General features: G+C 44.4%; 1 protein-coding gene across 1 annotated transcript in view; it reads right to left on the reverse strand.

Moving 5' to 3' along the window:
* The window catches only part of kifc3 (kinesin family member C3), a 47,627-nt gene extending 42,353 nt beyond the window's left edge, over window positions 1–5,274 (reverse strand). The window contains exon 1 of the mRNA XM_047362688.1: window positions 5,123–5,274. The gene's annotated coding sequence lies outside the window, so the exon portion shown is untranslated. The remainder of the gene's footprint in view (window positions 1–5,122) is intronic.
* Between the last annotated feature and the right edge of the window lie 726 nt (window positions 5,275–6,000).

Below are 6,000 nucleotides of genomic sequence, written 5' to 3' on the forward strand. Positions count from 1 at the left end.
TGCTATGGGGATGATGTTCTTCAACTGGAACAGGGAAGCTAATCAGAGTTGATGGGAAGATAGTTGGAGATAAATTCAGGAACATCATGGAAGAAAGCCTGTTAGAGGTTGCATAAGACTGGAGACTGGAGTGGCGGTTCACCTTCCAGCAGGACAACCACCCTGAACTTACAGCCTAAGATACAATGAATGGTTTAGATCAAAGCAGATTCATGTGTTCAAATGGCCTAGTCAAAGTCCACACAGTGGTAGGACTTGAAAACTGATGTTCCCAGATGATCTTCATCCAATCTGACTAAGCAGTGATGAACCCTGACTTTTTCTGAACCAGAGCCTGTGTCCTGAACCGGAGCTAAACAGAATCTGCTCTTTTCTTTCACTGTAAAAGTTCATGTTTCATTTATTCGTTTCTCAGCAGCGAAAAATGAAGCGGTCACAATTTTAAGCTGGTTTGGACCGTTTCACTGCAGGTTCTCTGTTCACTCGTTTAAATACCATTAAACCTTTTTAAATAATTGTGAAACAAATAAGCACTTTCCCAATAGTTTGCTTTTTCAATCCATGTTTCAACACAAAAAAGAAACTTTTTCCTGAGAAGCTGTGGAATAAAACCTGATCTACAAACCCAGAATCAGCTGGATGGTGGTTTCACAGGAAGATCATCACCAGCAGGTTTGGAAACATGCTGTTCCTGCTGCAGATCTGAGAGTCCTTATTGAAACATCATCCAGCTCCAACCATCTGCTGATGAACTGGAGTTTCATCAGCAGAAGGTTGGAGCTGGATGAAGAAATTCAGAGAAACTCTACATGATGCAGAGACACAGCAGCAATCTGTGCACACACGCACACACCATTCGTACAATTAGTATATTTGGAAACTTTTTGGTGAAAGTCTCCTTCCTTTTACCATTAGTACCACTCAGTGCAATACTTTGATAATGAGAACACTTTTTCTAGGCCCTCAGTTAATATTAAATCAGCTGATACTTATTTGCACTGAGCAGGACGAACATTTTCTAAATCCTGACAGATTTTAGCTGCTTTCTTGGTTCTCTGACTTTTCTTTATGCGTTTATTACTTTCTTCTCTGTGACATAAGTTCTTACCCATAACGTCATCTGTGGACCAATTTCCTTTCACTTCTTTGCATGTGTGGATTATTTGGGTTGTTGCCGATATCTTAGAAAAACGGCGACTTGTTCAATACTTATTTTACCCTCTGCAGACAGAAGTGAAGGAGCGGTGGGACTATCCTGTAATCTTTATTAATTAGATCACTTTGTTGTTGGCTCTACATTCATCCAACACTAGTCTGCGAGGCAACAACAAGTCAGTGAGGAGTTCTCCTCCTCCCAGAGTCAAACCAAAGTTTCAGGTTAAACAGAGTCAGACCAACAAGTTCCAAGTCAGAAAATTGTTTCACAAGTTCAAAGATCCTGCTGAAGCATTCCTTCATCATTTGGTTTGATTGTTGTCCAATAACTAGGTTCTTACTCTCCAAACTACATTATAGAGAAATAAAATCTGATCTCTTTATTTCTTCATCCCTAAGTTTTTCCACTGAGCTGTTGGGAGCAAACATGGCAGTAAAGAGTTAAACTTCCAGCTTGCTCCATGTCTGTAAACCATGACGAGGTTTCCTGTGATGTGGCTGCAGCCCTCAGGTTATTTATAGAGAGGGCTGAGCTGCAGCGGTCAGTCTGCAGACACACCCTGCAGCCCGGCTGCCTCCTTCCAGCGGGAACAGGAAGTCAGGGGTCCTCACAGGAATGGAAAAACTTCTACAGAGAATTTCCAGTCAGCTGTGAGATCTGCAGCTGCTCAACATCTGGTTTGCTGAGAGAGACATGTTTACTTCCGCCGGCCAGCTCGTGTTACTGCAACAAGCTCCAACATTCAGGGGAAAACTGCAGCAGGACTGAAGTCTGAGAGATCAGACACCAAACTGACCTTAGGTCAGCTCTCTGCAGCTTCTCATGTGATACAAACACACCACCACAGAAGTTCTGAGCTCTCCTAAGAACCTCTGAACGCCTCATTGTGAGCTCTGCTGGAGGAAAATCTGAGCAAAAACAGCAGCCTAAAACTTCAGGAGGTCTTAAAGCACTCCGACAGAACTGAACTGAACAGGACAGATCTGGAACGTTCATCAGCAGATGATGCAGGCACTGGGATAAAATCAGGAAGGACACATTTCATGGCTCCTCATCAGTCTGGTGAGGAACGTTCAGCTGAACCAGCTGTTACCGTCAATAAATCATCTGCAGTCACTTGGTTCTGTAAGCGAACACAGACAGAAGGAAACAAAAAGCTGTTGTCAGAATGAAGGTGGAGCAGGAACATGAAGCTCTGTGAGCTCTGCTTTAATGTCATGTTCTGAGTTTCTGAAGCTAGAAAGCATCATTAGAACCTCTACCTGGTACCGTTACGCCTAAACAGGATGTACTGTGAGAACAACAACCAACTAAACCCACACATCAGGACTTCAGCTACTGCACCACACAACACCAACAGTTGGAGCTCAACTCTGCAGGCGGGCCAGGCTGAAGTGGGTCAGGCTAAAGCCCGCCCAGGCTAAGGTTCAGGTAAAATTTAAGATAGACTTGTTACCACCAGTGCCTGAAGAATTGGATTTATAAACGATTTCCAACCTGACCCGTTTCAGCCCCAGTACCAACAATCATTGGGTCGCCTTAAAGCAGTGACAGGTGATGGTCTAAAGTGATCATTTGATCTTAAAACTAACTGCTAAGTGTGACACCTGCTGGTTTATATCTGGGAACCAGGATCAGCGTCGAACCACATGACAAAGGAAACCAGGAACTGGAGGGAGGCAGAGAACTGGTTCTGACTGAAACCCAGATCTAGGGATGCAAAAACGCTGGCCAATATTTATAGCCGATATTAATATTGCTGTAATGGCCAATAATCGATATTCTTTACAATATTCTATCCTTGTGACACAGTGAAACAACGACCCCACCACTGACATTGCTTCTCTGCTTCATTTAAACTCCCACAATCCTTTGCTGCATCACTGCATCACATGACCAAGCAGAAACCACATGGCCAAAATCCCCCCACCACCCCCGAACAGCAACAAGATAGAAACAAACACCAACAGTTAATATCGGCCCAGTTTTACTTTCTTATCGGACCGATACCGGTATGTTGAATAATAAGTAAGATCAGCCAATACCGATGTTAATGCAGATTTATCGTGCATCCCTACCCAGAGCCAGCTGTGGTGTCGACTGATGTGCTAACTTGCAGTTCACGTTGTTTTCTGTTTCCAAGGTTTTGACTTTTCATTGACACAGTTAAAAAAGACAAGGGCCTCCATGTGTGGACAGATGTGTCCAACATGTCCCCAGAGCATCTGTCCAGGACAGGTTAGATTTGCCTCTTCCTGGTCAGAACAAGCTCTGTTCAGCAGAACAGAATTAGACCCTCCACCTAAAACCCAAGCAGAGCAGCAACATGTTCTACATCCGGGGTCCCCAAGTCCGGGATCCTCCAGAGCCACGGTCCTGCAGATTTTAGATGCATCCCGGCTCCAAAAATGGTTGAATTACATGTTCAGGACGCCAACAAGTTTACCGAAGCCTGGCAGTGAGCCATTATTCCGTTTCAGGGTGTTGGATCAGGGATGGAGAGCTTGATCGGGACAGTAGCTCTGGAGGACTGGAGCTGGAGAACCCTTCTCCACATGCAGTAAACACAAATAACCTGAGAAAGAGGAAGATGTTCCACCACACATGACTTTGAGCAGCTCTGTTCTTCCAGCAACAAAGACACGGTCCAATTATTTACAATCATTTAATCTGCAACTGTTGTCTGAAGGAATATTTATGTGGTGGCAAAATAAAAATAATGTTCTTCACTGTTTCATCCAAAGTGTTATTATCCTGCTCTGTTAACACTGAGAACATAATCAGTCACATTATTTAGTGGAACAGATAAGGGAGTGTCTGATCCTTTCCAGTCATTTAAGACCGGGATACAGCATTCCCACTGTTCCCAGTAGCTCTTCTTTCTATGTAAAAGGATCAAATAAAGGAAATGAACTAAACAGAGAATCTAGGAGACTCACATCCTGTTCACACTAATCAACTTCACAGAATTACAAGTTAAAATAATAAAACCTTTGGGGCATCAAATGGATGCAAACTAGAATCATAATGAGCCTGATATGGAGGACAAATATTTTTATAAGTATTTCTAAATCATTATGAATTTATTTTCCACCTGGTACCGCCTCTCCTGTTCATGTTCACAGGTTAAATACAGTCCAGTAACCATTCAGTAGGTAAACTCATAAAGTGGTTCTAGAATCAGTTCTGGTTCAGGTAGAGAAACATATCTGTGAGAAACTAAATGCCAACTTCAGCTTGGAACAACAACAGAACCTGCCTGCTCCAAAGGTCCAGAGTTCTAAATGAGAATGTGGCTTCCTTACTATTACTTTGTTTCCAAAACCAGGACCAAACCCAGAACAATTTGGGTTGGTGGTACAAGTTTGTTTCAGTGGTAACACCTCAAAGACTCCCCACAATCCCATCTGTGAGATACCACTTCTCTACAGGACTGTAGAACAGAACTTACAGAACCTTTGGTCTCTGCCAGACCCAGCTCCGGTTCAGGACACAGAGACTCTGGTTCTGATAAAGTCAGGGTTCGTCACTGACCTGCTGATCAGTGCCTTCAGACTGATCTCTGCAGCCGCAGGTTATTTTGATAAGACCCGTTGATGTTCGGGTCCTTTCAGAACCTTTTGGCTCAATTTGAATCCAGGTGATCTGAGGAGTCCAGGCTCGATGGAGCTCAGTTTATTGGACTCAGTCGGAACATTTCGAACCGAACTGCCCATCAGTACTGACAGCTGCAGCTCTGCCGTCACCGTCCCCATGGAAACCAGCACGTGGAGGGTCCACAGCTGAGCAGGTGAGGCCGCGAGCTTTTGTCCCGAATAAAAGAGCCGTGGAAGCTGCTGGAGCCACATGAAAAGAACCGGCCAGATCCGAGAGCCGACCCGGAGAGACCCGGGAGGCGCCGAACACACCCTACAGAACCCAGAGAACCAGCATCGAGGATCCGCAAAGTTTGAAGATTTCACTAACCTCCTCCTCCTCCTCCTCTTCTTCAGGTCAGACTCCCACAGTGCTCCGCAGTCAGCAAGGAGGCTCACGCATAAAAACGCGCAGTTTGCGGGTGTTTGCAGCTCTACGCCGCTCAGCTGTAGGTCTGACGGTGCTGCCTTGACAGACAGTCGGATATATGAGTGAGGGCGGGAATAAAGCGGGTTTTATAGAAATGAGGGCGGGTCACAGCTGTGGGTCACATGATAAATACCAGCTTCAAAATAAAACGTTTAAATCATAGAAAACATCAGAAACAATAAAACACGTTTAAAAGCATGTCTAAAGAGTCGTTCAGGATGTTTGTCAGTGCAGACCGTTCAGCTGAAACATGTTTAAATCTTCTGAAATAAACCCTTTATTTCATCTCAACATCATTTAAAGGTTGCAAACAGTTTCTCTGCTGTGACCTCGACTTATTTGTGAGAATGTTGTTTCTTTGAAATGAACCCAGAAGCCCAAGGACGCTCAGACTCTGTGGGAGGGAACTTCCAGCACAGAAACTAACATTGGTCCGAACTGGAAGTGAGGATCTTATCGTTTATGAATGCAGTGCTGAGGACCTGTTGCTGCTTCCAGTCTCAGCTGTAGTTTTCTGCGCCTCTGTCTGCGTTGGCCTCTAAATAAAGCACTAACCTGTCCAGGTGAGACAGCTGCAGGCTCCGCCCACCCATCTCCCTGGACTGTAAACATGAGTTCATGCTGTCTACTGCATAAAACCTGATTTTAATCCTCTGAAAGAGGTCATCCAGTTAGTTGCAGCTTCTTCATATCAGTCCTCAGAACAGAAACAGTCTGTTTTATCACTGTTCTCTTGTCTTTCATGGAGCAGCAGCAGAAAACTACGAAAAGATATTCCT

This window comes from Girardinichthys multiradiatus, chromosome 4, assembly GCF_021462225.1.
Source record: "Girardinichthys multiradiatus isolate DD_20200921_A chromosome 4, DD_fGirMul_XY1, whole genome shotgun sequence".
Classification (NCBI taxonomy): domain Eukaryota; kingdom Metazoa; phylum Chordata; class Actinopteri; order Cyprinodontiformes; family Goodeidae; genus Girardinichthys; species Girardinichthys multiradiatus.